The following is a 16,815-nucleotide window of genomic DNA, read 5'->3' as shown; positions in this document are numbered from 1 at the left end:
GCCAACACAACAATAGCCATCCAGTGTGAATGAATCAAAATTAAATTTATTTTTTGTCAGATTGGCAAAAAATATATTTTTTTTGGTGTGCTGCAGAATTTTAGTAATTAATTAGTTTATGTGTGCCATGAGATGAAAAAGGTAGAAAATCACTGTATTTTCTTCCCTCCTCCCTTTCTTTCCTCCCTTTATTCCTCCCTCCCTCCCTCCCTCCCTCCCCCCCTCCCTCCCTCCCTTCTTTCCTTCCTTCCTTCCTTCCTTCCTTCCTTCCTTCCTTCCTTCCTTCCTTCCTTCCTTCCTTCCTTCCTTCCCTCTTTCCTCTTCTTTTCCCTTCCCTTTCATTTTCTTCCCTTCCTTCTTCTTTTAACATAACACCTTTAAGCATTCAACTTAAAGAATTTCATGAAAAGTAATCTAGTAAGACCCATTCTAAGTTTATAGTAATTACTCTCAATCATGTTTTGCTTTTCCAAGAACTGATTCTGTATGCCCGGATCATTATCTACAGAAAGATATTATCAAGAAACTGTGTGTGTGTGTGTGTGTGTGTGTGTGTGTGTGTGTGTGTGTCTTTCAGTAATAGTTTTAGGCTGATGTACTTTTCCATATGACAAATTTGGTTCAGTTATTTTTATTCTTGCTATATTTTCATAGAACTTTACTATTCAAGCACATCCCAATGTCACATCATTCTTGCTCTTGATTCCCAGGATAATCTAATAAAGTTAGAGCAGGTTAGTACTGTTATTCTCAACGTACAAATGAAACTTCCAAGGCTATGAGAGGTATTCAAGATCGCACACTGTGTGGGACAGAACCAGCAGCAGGACCCAGGTATCCCGACTCTTGCTCACTGAGCATTCTCCTACAACGCAAACCTTCTTAACCTCTCTGCCTTTCATATTGTGCACCTCCAATTCTCTTTGCTGTCTCTGAGTGCCAAAAAATCACATATTTTCCACTCCAGGTCAGAAATGTGAAGGGCAGGATTTGCTTGCTTAATTTTAGCTGACTGATAACTGAACCTCAATCCTTATTTGCTGCAGGGTATTTGTAAATAAGAGAGGGAGGTTGGGAGGTTTATATTTGGTTTGAATTACTTGAGGAAAAGTCTCTCATTCTCAAATTCAAACTGAGATTTATTCAAAAATTTAAAAATCTATTTGGAAAATAACTCTGGCTATTTTGGAGTTTTTAAGCATAGACTGAATTCTCAAAGGTTTGGGTTAATAATCTCGTAGTAGAACAGTGTGTACTATAATAGTGAGACTTTCCCTGCCATAGGGCATGGAAATGCTTTATGAAAGAAAAGCAGTTGTTCAAGTAGTGTCCATCTGGAGCCATAAAAGAGCTCAGAATACACTCATGCAACCAAGAAAACAAAGGAAAAGCTTTTAACTGTGTACTTTCCATGATGCATTTGAAATGTTGGAAGCTCAATAACAATCCTACCATTTCTGAGCTGTTGGGTAGAGCAGCATAGGAATAGAAAGTGTGACTCAGACTACACTGGCACATGATGCTGCCGCATACTATAAGATCAACAGTTTCTTTTGGATAGGCTGAATGCCAGGAAATTTATAGCCAAGTGAATTGATAGTTGGAGTGATGTGAAAACCATACTGTGAACCATATTTTGTAATAATGTTACCAATGGATTCAATTTTCTCCTGACCCAGGATTTTTATTGTTTTAGGAGTTGCAGCATAAAAATCAATAACTTATGCAATATTGATTCTAGTAGGAGTATACACTATTTCTTACTTACCTGACTATATATATGTTGCTAAACTTAAAAATTGTAATGTGTAGTGTTTCTCTATATCTAGTAATTTAGCAATTAGCACATAAAATCAATTTAGTATTATCTTTGTGATTTTTATACACTATATACATTAAAATCTTTTTAATCAAGTTAGTAAGAATAATTCTATTAAAGGTATGACATTAAAGTGGGGCTCCCATATCTCTTTCTACTGAAATGATTCTGCCATCACAAAATGTGTACTGGACAGCAGGTGAGGGATGAGAGTTGATAAATGGAGCCTGATGAGCAACAGCAGAGCAAGAGGTTGAATTAATAGAGCCAAACTCTCCACTATTTTTTGCAGTAATCTGTGGAAAGGAGATGCACCTCTATGGTCTACATTCATGTGTTCCTTTGCTCTCTATCTTCTAGATTGGTTGAGATCATGGGAACTAAAAGAAGACTATTTCTTTGCATGCCATATTTCCCGTAGGGCTTGCTGGATACCTAAGTCACAGCCCTTGACAATGGTCTTCCTTGATTCTGTTCACACTATTCTCCCCCTCTTCTCTCCGAGCCTCAGCCTCTTCGAGTTTCTGCATCACTGCTTGGTTTCACTACAGTCTAAGCAGATACTTGGCTGCTGTCCTTTCATTAAACTATTTTCCAATTAGCCAATATGAAAGTGTCATGTTTTACCTGGCCTTGCCTTGTAGCCTTACATACACTATGGAGTCAAACATGTCTGTATATGTACTGATGACCAATCCTATTTGTAAAAATATTTTACAATAGGAAAAGACACACCTTGGGTTCCTAACCTTAGTTATAGGTTGAAAGTTATTGTAGGAAAATAACAAGTGTATATGTGTCTTTTAAAATCTGTGATTATCTGTTGGCCCATCCTCCCATCCACATGCTGACCCTGGAGTATGAGTACATTCATAACCAGTTCACTTAGTAAATTATATATTAGTCTAATATAGTAGAATTTTTTGGTGAGTTTATATTGTCAAACTAATACATTTTATAAGTGCATAAATTTTATATTTTCCTTATGTGGATTTTTTTTTTTGTCTTCAGATCTCACATTTAAATTGTGCAAAAAACTTTCCCATTAATCTCACTTTTGTTTTTTTGTTTTTTGTTTTTTTGATAGAGAGAAAGAGAGGGACAGACAGGGACAGACAAACAGGGAAAGAAATGAGAAACATCAACTCATAGTTGTGGCACATTAGCTGTTCATTGATTGCTTTCTCACATGTGCCTTTACGGGGGGCTACAGCAGAGCAAGTGACCCCTTGCTTAAGCCAGCAACTTTGGCCTCAAGCCAGTGACCATGGGGTCATGGCTACTATCCCGCACTCAAGCAAGTGAGCCCTTACTCAAGCTAGATGAGCCCACGCTCAAGCCAGCGACCACGGGATTTTGAACTTGGGTCCTCTGCATCCCAGGCCGATGATATATCCACTGTACCACTATCTGGTCATCAATCCCACCTTGTTTGAATTATTTTTCTAAGCAATTTGATTTATTTGAAAACTATTAGTGTGTATAAGTACTATCAATTTTTTCTTCCATAAACAGTTATCAGACAACTAAAGGAGACAGAGCAATACAATCATAGGTGGAAATAAATGTTCTAAAAATGTATTTGAATTATTTTTAACTCCTGTGCTTACATGTTTGATATGAGTATAGTCAGTTGCACTTCTGACTAACTTGAAAAGAACATACTAAAATTGATTCATATGTTATTTTAGAAACTCTATTATAAGCTCAAATTTCTTTTAAGGCTGTGCGGGCTTATTCCTTCTATTTGAGTGTTTTCATTCCAAATATATGATACTATATATGTTTCAGCATTCTAATCATTAGAACCATTTTCAGCATGTTATTTTATAGAGTTATATGCTGTTTGATACCTCCAGTCTCCATGATTGTTCCATAACATAGAGGACTTGAGAAGACATGTTGGCCAGGTTCTCACTGGAGCATGGAGAGGGGGGAGTGTTGCTGACCACATCCCTAAGGAATACTCTAAGGGCTTTTTGTGAGTGTGACTATGTCTGACCTTCGAGAAAACTGTAGCTACAGTTAACACTATCTCACAAATCTCAAAATGTAATTGGTTAATTGTGGTTTTAAATGGTATCTTGCCAGGGTTGTTTGATTCTACCTTGACTCCCAAATTTTCTTTTCAAATTTTTATAAAGATAAAAAAAAAGATAAATTAGATGTCTGACCACTAACAAATATATTAGGCAAAAGCAATCCTATTCACTCTTGAGCATTTCTTTTTAGCATGATCAGAATACTGCTAATGTTTTGTAAGGACAGTAGCTGCAGCCATCATCCCAGCTGCCTGGCCTGTACAGGTTCACATTGGATTCGAACAGATGATAATGAATTAACAGAGCCAAGAACTGGTGGACCACTAGCTTTAATCCTAGATTGCACCCAGTGGGCAAAAAATACAGACAGTGGGAAAACACTTCCCTTTCTATTAAGGGCTCCCAAAGTCACTGACTTATCCAAATTTTCTTAGAATCAAAGGTTTGTACCTTACCAGCCTTATTCACCTTTGTTCCCCATCTCTTTCTCTCTGCATAAACTGCACAAACTGGCTTCTCCTTCAGCATTCCACCATCTTGGCTGCTTCTCCTCTCCTCCATGTGGCCTTTCTCTGCTCTCCTCTCCTACAGCATGGGCTCCTCCTAGAACGTAATTGCTCTTCCCCGGAACAACATGATCTCTCTTCCTTTTAAACCCTTTTGGTGCATAAGCCCTCCCCCAACACACATTAATATAATCATGCCCATCCCAAGCAAGAAGGGCAACTAATATTATCACCTGGGCAAAGGGCTTTTGCGTTGGCAGCGCCATCTTTAATAAAGTGAGCATAATATATTTTATCTGCTCAACATGTCAACTTGGATAATTCCACATCATGCCGAGGCTGTGGCTGAAAGATAACAATAAAACAACTCTGTGAAGAGGAGATACAAGCGGTAGCAAATTGAATCCTTAGAGGGAGATGAGAGCCCTCAAAAAGAAAATTAACTAAACAAGGAAAGAACCATGGCATAGATCTGCATACTAGAAATTGTATGTTTTCACATAAAGAGTACTTCTTTAAGTTTGAAGTGTAAGAGGACAGGCACAGGATAAAATGAGGTTACTCTTAAAGCAGAAATATACCAAATAAATGCCAACTAGGTGCCAAGAACCAGCCTGGAAACAGGTATGACAACCTGTCTTTTGGTTATACCTGATATATATACTCAGCTCCTCAACAGTACCCAGGAAGAATGTGGTATGAGCAGGAAGACTGATATCACTGGGGAACAAAATTTTTGTTGCATCCACAAAAACACTTGTTCTTACCTAATTCAAGTGTGCTGATCTCAAATCTGACTTTAGTTTTTCTCTGTAAGCTAGTTTTTTTGCAATTTAAGATGTTAGGTTTTTGTCTTATTGTAAAATTTTTAACATTTAGTTTAACAAAATGAAGTAGAATGTCCTCTTGGGCATCATCTTTGTGAAAATATAATAATTTATATAATGCAGTAAATATACTAATACACTAAAATATGATTGCATCAGAATTTGTCTACAATTTCAAAATAGAACATATTAAAACACTTATTTTAATCATAAAATTTACACAAAACTTATTTAAATTCTATTCAGGCAATAATTTGCATTTGTAGCTCTTGTGTTTGTTGAGGACAATCTCGTTGATGCTCCAGCAGTAGTCTGTCATCACTAACAGCTCCAAGATTTTTGGAAAACTTATAAAGGTGACTGTTCAGGAAGTGAATCTTAATGATCATGTTATATCCAATGTCACGGAAAACTAACAGCATCCTTTGAACCAGAAGTTCATAGTTTTCTGCTTTTTTGTTGCCAAGAAGTTCTTTGTAACTGCCACAAAAGACTGCCATGCTGCTTTCTCCTCCTTATTCACCTTCCTGGCAAATTCTTCGTCACATATGAGGGTTCGAATTTGAGGCCCATCAAATACACCTGCTTTTATCTTCTCAAAAGACAAGGCAGGAAAAAAAAGAAATAATATGTTAAAAGCATTCACTTTCTCTATTCAAAGCCTGAACAAACTGCTTCATTAAGCCAAGTTTGATGTGAAGTGGGGGAAAAATAATCCTGTTTCAATTAACTACAGGTTGTTCACAATATTTTGCATCCCCACTTCCAGAGCTTCACGTTTTGGCCACTCCTTCTGTGTTCAGTGTTTCTCCCAAGCTCAGCTGTCCTACAAACACAGAAAGCAAGGATTCTTCGTGAAACCTCTCTGTTGTCCTAGCAGGAAATTTACCATTTTAGCATCCACACAAATGATCCAATTATGCTCCTTATACTTCAGAAAATTGAGGACAATTTTTATGTCATTCAATTCATGTTGGCTAAACTGCTGAGGGGTTAATGATTGCTTGGCATCAAAAGAAAACCCTTCAGATTCTACAGCCATTTCCTCATGCATCTTATCAAAATACACTTGATCACCATGTTCTCTTTCTTTGTCCTTAGAAGAAATAAAACCATTGAAAACTAGAACCAGGAGTATTTCAGAGTGTGGGATAGGTCTTATTGCTGAAGGAATATTAGGATATGCGATCATATGACATTTTTTCTTGCCGATGCCCTTTGTATGAATCATACAGAAATAACAGTCACTGCTGTGGTCCTTAGGTTCACGCCAAACCATGGGAATACTAAAAGACATTTCTTTGCGTTTTTCTTTTGTCCAGTCACAAAGCATTTTCTCACAATTATGACAAATAATATGAGGAGCCCAATTCTTGTCTTGATTGCCAAGGGGAACTTAAAAATAGGCAATATATGCACGTGTCACAAATAATGAAATATTGCGGCTTTGATGTTGATGTGCATAACAGCCACATATACAACAGAAGGTGTCAGGACTATTCTTACATTTATGCCTACTCGAAGAAGACATGATTCAATCTTAAGACAAAATAAGAGGGTGTTTTTATCAGATAATAATTTTTTACATCTAAAAACTACAATTATGTAAAAGTGATGTTTGTAAACATGAATTGCCTGTGGTTATGTTCAATCCAAGAGTCGTTGTCCTTTAACTCCAATTTAAAAACCAATGCATGCCTGACCAGGCGGTGGCGCAGTGGATGGAGCATCGGACTGGGATGCAGAGGACCCAGGTTCGAGACCCTGAGATCACCAGATTGAGCGAAGGCTCATCTGTTTTGAGCAAAAGCCTACCAGCTTGAACCCAAGGTTGCTGGGTCCAACAAGGGGTTACTTGGTCTGCGGAAGGCCTGTGGTCAAGGCACATATGAGAAAGCAATCAATGAACAACTAAGGTGTTGCAATTCACAATGAAAAACTAATGATTGATGCTTCTCATCTCTCTCCATTCCTGTCTGTGTGTCCCTGTCTATCCCTCTCTCTGACTCACTCTCTGTCTCTGTAAAAAATACATACATAAATAAAAATAAAAAAATAAAAAAATAAAAACCAATGCATGCCATTAACTGTAGCAAAAAGAAATTAAAATTGCATAAAAACTAGAGCATGCGCCAAAAATGGATTTCATATTTGGAGTCAGCGATGCAGAGGTATATAGAAACAGTTCTAAAATCTCATGCAACAGAAAGGTAAAAAAAAATTGTTTCCCAGTGCATGATTGTTAGCAATATTGAGATGGAAAGTTTATATCCTCAAATACATATGGTAGGAACCATGTGATGGGTGGCAGGGGAGAGTAGAGAAAGAGAGAACCAAATAACATAAGAATTATAATTAAATATTGCAAAAACAAGTAAAGAAAATCATTAACATGAAAGAAAATGAAGAGAATCTTTGAAGAAATAATATACTAAAGAAAACAGAGAAAATAATTTTTACAAAGAAACCTTTTTAGCAATAGCAATAAGAAACAAGAAAATATGAGATCTATGGAGCAATAACAGAAAAGTGTAAGAGAAGAACTTCCAGAAGTCAAGTAATATACTTTCTCTTTGAATACTTTTGGAATTTATATAAGATTTATTAAGTTATTGATACAGTTTCCCTAAAGCAGATATTATATGGTACATTTTTAATTAGAGAATAAAATTTAATATAAAAACTTTAAAAAATAATTATGAAATTAACAAAAGTACTCTTACAAATTACTATCAAATTTTATTAATAAAATGCTTAGTAAATATGCTAAAGGGCTCAGTACTGTTACAAAGAAACAAGAGACCCAAAACTTTGTCACTACAGATGATCAGCATCAAGAATTAATACCAAACCTAAATGCAGTTTCAGTCTCTCCCAACAGTAGAATTTCAAGCCAATCAGTCTGGAATTTCCTGATCAACACTAGTGAGGTAATCTTCCTGCCTTCCCCTAAGAAAAGGTGTTCTTGCCTGAAATAATCCATTCTTTGTCCCACCCTCCTTCTGCCTATTAAAACCTTCCATTTGTACAATGCCTCAAGGCACATTTTTAGTTACTGGATGGGATGCTGCCCAATTCATGAGTTGTATAATAAAGCCAATTAAATCTTGAAGTTATTCAGTTGAATTTTTGTTCTTTAACTCAGGCCTATGCAGCCAAACAGAGCACCTGTCTTGTTCACTGTTGCATACCTGTGTGAGCATGTCTGGCATTGGTATATACTCAGTAAATATGTGAATAAATGTTACTCTCCTACATTAGGTTCCTTGGTAACAGACTGAGACGAGGGATTCCTGATTGAGAGAGCATCCACAAAGAGCATGTAAGGATGAGAAGAAAGCAGAAGAGAGTACAAAGAAACCAGGCAAAGGTGCTGCATTAATCTGCTCAGCCTGCAATAACAAAATATCATAGACTGGGTACATTAAACAAGAGAAATTTATTTTTTGCAGTTTGGGAGGCTGTGAAGTCTAAGATCAAGGCATCAGCAAGGGAAGCATCATCTCACTAATTCCTTACATGTCCTCTCATTGGGGGCAGAGAAAGAGAGAGAAGGAGTAAGACTCTCTAGAGCAGTGGTTCTCAACCTTTCTTTTTTTTTTTTTTTTTTAATAAATTTTTATTAATGGTAATGGGATGACATTAATAAATCAGGGTACATATATTCAAAGAAAACATGTCTAGGTTATTTTGTCATCAAATTATGTTGCAAACCCCTCGCCCAAAGTCAGATTGTCCTCCATCACCCTCTATCTAGTTCTCTGTGCCCCTCCCCCTCCCCCTAACTCTCTCCCTCCCTCCCTCCCTCCCATGTCCTCCCTCCCCCCCCCCACCCCTGGTAACCACCACACTCTTGTCCATGTCTCTTAGTCTCATTTTTATGTTCCACCAATGTATGGAATCATGTAGTTCTTGTTTTTTTCTGATTTACTTATTTCACTTCTTATAATGTTATCAAGATCCCACCATTTTGCTGTAAATGATCTGATGTCATCATTTCTTATGGCTGAGTAGTATTCCATAGTGTATATGTGCCACATCTTCTTTATCCAGTCTTCTATTGAAGGGCTTTTTGGTTGTTTCCATGTCTTGGCCACTGTGAACAGTGCTGCAATGAACATGGGGCTACATGTGTCTTCACGTATCAATGTTTCTGAGGTTTTGGGGTATATACCCAGTAGAGGGATTGCTGGGTCATAAGGTAGTTCTATTTGCAGTTTTTTGAGGAACCACCATACTTTCCTCCATAATGGTTGTACTACTTTACAGTCCCACCAACAGTGAATGAGGGTTCCTTTTTCTCCACAGCCTCTCCAACATTTGCTATTACCCGTCTTGTTGATAATAGCTAATCTAACAGGAGTGAGGTGGTATCTCATTGTAGTTTTGATTTGCATTTCTCTAATAACTAATGAAGCTGAGCATCTTTTCATATATCTGTTGGCCATTTGTATCTCTTCCTGGGAGAAGTGTCTGTTCATGTCCTCTTCCCATTTTTTTATTGGATTGTTTGTTTGTTTGTTGTTGAGTTTTATGAGTTCTTTGTAAATTTTGGATATTAGGCCCTTATCTGAGCTGTCGTTTGAAAATATCAGTTCCCATATAGTTGGCTGTCTGTTTATTTTGATATCAGTTTCTCTTGCTGAGCAAAAACTTTTAATTCTGATGTAGTCCCATTCATTTATCTTTGCCTTCACTTCTCTTGCCATTGGAGTCAAGTTCATAAAATGTTCTTTAAAACCCAGGTCCATGAGTTTAGTACCTATGTCTTCTTCTATGTACTTTATTGTTTCAGGTCTTATATTTAGGTCTTTGATCCATTTTGAATTAATTTTAGTACACGGGGACAGGCTGTAGTCAAGTTTCATTCTTTTGCATGTGGCTTTCCAGTTTTCCCAACACCATTTGTTGAAGAGGCTTTCTTTTCTCCATTGTGTGTTGTTGGCCCCTTTATCAAAGATTATTTGACCATATATATGTGGTTTTATTTCTGGGCTTTCTATTCTGTTCCATTGGTCTGAGTGTCTATTTTTTTGCCAATACCATGCTGTTTTGATTATCGTGGCCCTATAATATAGTTTAAAGTCAGGTATTGTAATGCCCCCAGCTTCATTCTTTTTCCTTAGGATTGTTTTGGCTATTCGGGGTTTTTTATAGTTCCATATAAATCTGATGATTTTTTGTTCCATTTCTTTAAAAAATCTCATAGGGATTTTGATGGGAATTGCATTAAATTTGTATATTGCTTTGGGTAATATGGCCATTTTGATTATATTTATTCTTCCTATCCAAGAACAAGGAATATTTTTCCATCTCATTGTATCTTTTTCGATTTCCCTTAACAATGCTTTGTAATTTTCATTATATAGGTCCTTTTCGTTCTTTGTTATGTTTATTCCTAGGTATTTTATTTTTTTTGTTGCAATCGTGAAGGGGATTATTTTTTTGAGTTCGTTTTCTAATATTTCATTGTTGGCATATAGAAAGGCTATGGACTTTTGTATGTTAATTTTGTATCCTGCGACCTTACTGTATTGGTTTATTGTTTCTAATAATCTTTTTGTGGAGTCCTTCGGGTTTTCGATGTATAGGATCATATCATCAGCAAAAAGTGATAGCTTTACTTCTTCTTTTCCGATATGGATGCCTTTTATTTCTTTGTCTTGTCTGATTGCTCTGGCAAGAACTTCTAGCACCACGGTTTCTCAACTTTTCTAATGCCGTGATCCCGCAATACAGTTCCTCATGTTGCGGTGACCCCAAACCAAAAAATAATTTTGGTGGCTACTTCATAACTGTAATTTTGCTATAGTTATGATTCGGAATGTAAATACTTGATATACATTATGTATTTTCCGATGGCTTTAGGCGACTCTGCCAGGGTCACGACCCACAGGTTGAGAACCGCTGCTCTAGAGTCTCTTCTTATAAGGGTATTTATTAATCCCATCATAAGGCCCCTATCCTCATGATCTCACTTAACCTGAATTACTTCCCAATGGCCCATCTCCAAGTACCATTACATAGGAGATTAGTGCTTCAACATATACATTTTGGGAAGACAAAAACATATACAACCATAACAGTTGTAGTTTTATTTATTTTTAATTTTTTAACTTTTATTTTTTTGCATTTTTCCGAAGCTGGAAACGGGGAGGCAGTCAGACAGACTCCTGCATGTGCCCGACCGGGATCTACCTGGCATGCCCACCAGGGGGCGATGCTCTGCCCCTCTGGGGCATCGCTCTGTTGCATCCAGAGCCATTCTAGTGCCTGAGGCAGAGGCCACAGAGCCATCCCCAGCGCCCGGGCCAACTTTTGCTCCAATGGAGCCTCAGCTGTGGGAGGGGAAGAGAGAGACAGAGAGGAAGGAGAGGGGGAGGGGTGGAGAAGCAGATGGGCGCTTCTCCTGTGTGCCCTGGCCGGGAATCGAACCCAGGACTCCTGCATGCCAGGCCAATGCTCTACCACTGAGCCAACTGGACAGGGCCACAGTTGTAGTTTTAAAGGAAGATCTGCCTCTTAGTGGGGCTGAGTCTGGTCCCATCATGAGCTCTAAAACATGAATTGTACCACTGATGATATTATATATTATATATTATATATTATATATTATATATTATATATTATATATTATATATTATATATTATATATTATATATTATATATTATATATTATATATTATATATTATATATTATATATTATATATTATATATTATATATTATATATTATATATTATATATTATATATTATATATTATATATTATATATTATATATTATATATTATATATTATATATTATATATTATAATACCCTTTTTGATCGCCTCTGGGTACACCATGACTGATAAGTCATCTTTAATGATTCTTTTGAATCAAATATCAGATGTCTTAAAGTTCCCATTCTGACTGAGGTGCCCTTTATGATTATTACACCTGCCTTGCTTTAGATGGTTAAGTGCTATTTCCTGACCTCTGCCTCTCCTTCTCAGTAATATGGAGAGTAACAGAATCCTCCACTGTTAATCTGGTATACAGAGGACAACCACTACAGAGGTTTTCAGGAATGCTGCTGCTTCTCTCACCAATGCATCCTTTATTATTTGGGCATATTCAACTGGTGTGTCTTTCAATCTTACACAACAGATTCATTCAAGCATTGACTCTTTTTTGAACCTGTTGAACCATTCTGGCATAGTCTCCCACAGCAATTCCATCATCTTTAACTCACTTAACGGGAGTCATCACCTTTTCCAAGTTTCTAAGAGTCATGTAGAAGCTTATTAAAATTATTTCCAAAGGCCTGTGCCAAGGTGTTAATTCCTGAGGCATGGAATATTTGTCCCAAACTGAAAATTTTCCTTTATCCAGAATTATATTCTTGTCCCTTATGGTTCATACCTTAGGTATCCACTCCTAAGCATATTCTCCAATTCTTTTTGGCACATATTATACATGTTAAGTTAGCTGGATCTACAGTTCCTTTGGTAAAAGAGAAAAATCTTCTTTCTCTTCACATGCTGAGCTCTTCTCCATTTGCATCACTCACAGGTTGGACAAAATTAGTAATCTGATGGCAAGAAAAGTGGTTGAGGAAAAATCCCGAATAGGTAAAGATTTTCCTGAAAGGCACTTACCACATTTGTGTCTTCAAACATTGATGACCCTTAGACTCTAACATGGTAAAGTGAACTAATTCCACAAGCCAAGAGGGCTCAGGGGAATCTGGGAGTTGGTATATTTAAACTGATTCTACTTACATTTATCCATCTTTGGTTTCATGGACTCACACTTTTTCTATCAAGTCCTTGATTTTGGTTATCGATATTACTAATTATATATATATGTGTGTGTGTGTGTGTGTGTGTGTGTGTGTGTGTTTGTGTGTGTGTGTGTATTTTCTGATTGAGTGTTAACATTTATAAAACTATTGACATGTTTGGTATGCCCATCAGAAAAATCATGTTTTAAGCACACGTGAACACTATCTCTTTTTTTATTTTATATTTTTTCAATTATAGTTGACATATTATATTAGTTTCAGATGAAAAACATAATGATTAGGCACTTATATAAAATTATTACCCATCTGACACCATAAATAGTACAGTATTATTGACTATAATCTCTATGCTACATTTTACATCTCCATGAGTATTATTATGACTTCCAATTTGTACTTCTTAATGCCTTTTACCTCTATTTTTCCTTCTCCACATCTGGTGACCATCAATTTGTTCTCTGTATCTATGAAGATGTTTCTGTTTTGTTTGCTCATTTATTTTTTTACATCCCACATGTAAGTGATATCATATGATATTTATCTTTCTCTGTCTGACTTTTATGAGCAAAATAAGAAGACAACATACAACATAGGACAAGATATTAACCAATAATACATCCAATAAAAGGTATAAAAAACTCATACAACTTAACGGCAAAAAAAAAAAAATCTGCTTAGAACTGAGTGGACCTGAATAGACATTCTCTAAAGAAGACATACAGATGGCCAAGAGACATTTGAAAAGATGCTCAATATCACTAACCATTAGGAAAATACAACTCCATATCACTTAATTCAGCTTATTATAACAGAAATTCATGAGTGCCAATTATGTACAAAGCATCTCACTAAATACTGTCTTTTCTCACTTATTTTGTGTTAATCAATGTGACACAGGATGACCACTGTCTCTCATCTCATGTCCCGGTATAGAAACAATCTAGTCAGAAGCACTGTCTCTACCATCTCTCCACACTTCCACACCTATAATGAAGGTCTAATTACAAAGTTTTCTGTTTAAATAGACTAAAGTTTCCAGTGGTCAGTTTGCTGCCAAGTACCCTATTTGTTTCAGATAATAAAAGTAATAATGGAATAATAAATAGACTGTCAGTTTGGACAAGAAAATGGTAAGGGTAGTATCATGATAGTGGAGAGATATTTGAATGAGTCTTGATGAACATACCACAAGAGTATATGAATGATTGCTGCCTCTTCCCTATAGATCTCCATAGTGGTTTAGACCATGTTTTCAACTCAAATGTTTAGATAATCAGCTGTTGGTGGAAAGTTTGGGAGTGTGGCAAAACAAGAATAAGATAACATCTACCATGTCCTTACTATGTACTCTGTTCAATGCTTTATATACATTAACTCATTTCATCTTTAAAACATCCCATGAGTTGTATAATGTTTATCCTCAGGTACAGATGAGAACACTGAGGCAAAATGAGCTAAATTGCATATGGTCACACAAGTAGCAGAGTTCTAAATTAATCTCAAGTCTGACTGAATGCAAAGTCAGTCTCCTTAACTACTAGCTTTTGGAGAATTAGAAACTCTATTTACTATCAATCATGTATTAACTTAAATAGGTTTCTGTCCTTACCTGGTCTCAATTTTTTTTTACCTGTATAACGAAGACATTTTACTTTATGATCTTTAATACATTATTCATCTATAATATTCCATACATTCAATCAATAAGCTCTCATCAAATACCCAGACATTTTAAATTATACCACTCATTTATCTGGATAGTATGCATTCAAATAATTCACTCTTTTTGTTTATTACTTTTTTTTATAGATTCCACCAAAAGACAGAAATAGTTATCATCTCTGTTTTATGATTCTTTCTTTAGAAAATTTCTACCACCGATATTACATACAGACACACAAACAAGTAAGTTTTTCACCAACAGTTATGCCACATCTTCCTTATCCAAATAATACTTCCTTTATTCTTGAGACAATACACTTATTGAAAACCCTCCATATTCATGTAATTGACTTTTTTCTTGTTTTCTTTTCAGCTCTTTAGTAATGACACAATGGAAAAGGGGTCTGAAATATTTTTTATTAGTAGAAATCTATTACTGAGATGATAAATTTGATGTCAGAAAAAAAAATTTATGATCTCATATTTTTATATTCCAAAAGCTATAAAAGTTTTCCACAAAAGCAGTAGAATATTTTGCTATTCTGTTCTTTGAGTTTCCACATAATCTACATGTCAGAAATGATTACTCTCACCATGACTCGCTTTTGTCTGTAGATTTAATAGATTTTGCTAATTACTCAATATCTGTTTTTCCATAAGCCATGCCAATAATATCTTATGAGTATGCATAAATTTAATAGACTTAATGACAACACTTTCAATATGAAATAGAATTATTTTGTTCTTTATCATATTTAAATGATGACAGGAATATATATGTACATATTTAATGAATTCATCTACACATTAAATTATTATTTGATATACCAGAGGTCACCGGCTGTCCCAAAAAAATCTGCCAGTTGGTTATTTATACTGTGTATTTGCTACTCTACTAATCCTTTTCCTGCCCTTCCTCCTACACTGTTTTACATCACAGGGAACAACATTTTCCTGGAGCTAGCTTCTCTAGCCAGCTGGCATTTGGGCAGTTTTAGTCAATGGCGAAAATGAGGTGAGAGTAACAGAGAAACCAAGGTATTCTTTTCTCTCTTAGTCTCTGAAGCAACATTTTTGTCAGTGGCTATACCTTCTCAGCTCATGCAGAACAGCCCCTCCCTCTAGGATCCAACCTCTGATGGCTGAAGTTCTTGCTTCTCTTCAGGAGCCTGCCTTCTAGATCTGAAATAACTATTTCTTCCCTCTGTCTTTCTTCTAGGGGCTACTTGTGCTTTGAGCTGTTGCTAATTTCTGGTTTGTTTCATTGTCCCTGATTGATTCACCAGCTCCTCTATCACCCATGTAAACAATTACATGAATTTTTATTCCCTTTGTTTAAAAGACATAATAGTTTCTCATTTTTTGAACTGGGCTCATAGGTTAAACCACACTTCCTCATTTGACATTCACTTTATGCAAGACTTCAAACTTGTGCAAGGTACTGTGTAAGAGTAAAAGCATACCCATGAATAAAATAAACACTTTTCCTGTCCTTTATGAAAATTATAGTCCAGTAGAAAAGAGAGATATTGTATAATAAATAGTGAGTGTAATACATACTATAAAAGATAATTACCTGATATTGTAGAATCAAATAACAAAACTAAGAAAACCACAATGAAGGTTCAGGAAAGGTCTTTCTAAGTATATGTTGTTTTAAATGGGATATAAAGGTGAGATAGTATGAGAAACGTGAGAAGACAGAAATTATTTAGAAAATACATTTTACCAAAATTAATTTTCCATTTTAGAAATGATCTATAAAATCTTCATCAGTGTTTGCCCTTTGTGAATTGACCTTTGTCAATTCACTGGACTGGACATGGGGACAGGAAGAGATTATTTTTCTATATGTATATTATAACTTTTGAGCAATGTGCTATCTGCATGTATTGCATGCTTTAAAAGCATCATTTAAAATTGCCTGTATATATCAGAAAATTTCTAAGACAGAAGTAGGTGAGTAATTTTTCTAATCTAAAAAATATCCAAAGAGAGTTGGATGATAGCCCAACTTGATTGTATAGATTCACTGGCTAGTAGAGTGTTTGTTCCCAATTAGGATAAAGGTGACATAATCTATTTTAACAAAGAATAAAAGATCATAGACATATTGGCTATGTATTCTTTAATTTAAAAACTCCTACAGGTACACAGTAAAGAGCTATAGGGT

Source organism: Saccopteryx bilineata, chromosome 4 (assembly GCF_036850765.1).
Source record: "Saccopteryx bilineata isolate mSacBil1 chromosome 4, mSacBil1_pri_phased_curated, whole genome shotgun sequence".
Taxonomy (NCBI): Eukaryota; Metazoa; Chordata; class Mammalia; order Chiroptera; family Emballonuridae; genus Saccopteryx; species Saccopteryx bilineata.
The sequence above is the reverse complement of the archived record's forward strand: the minus strand, read 5'-3'. Positions refer to the sequence as shown.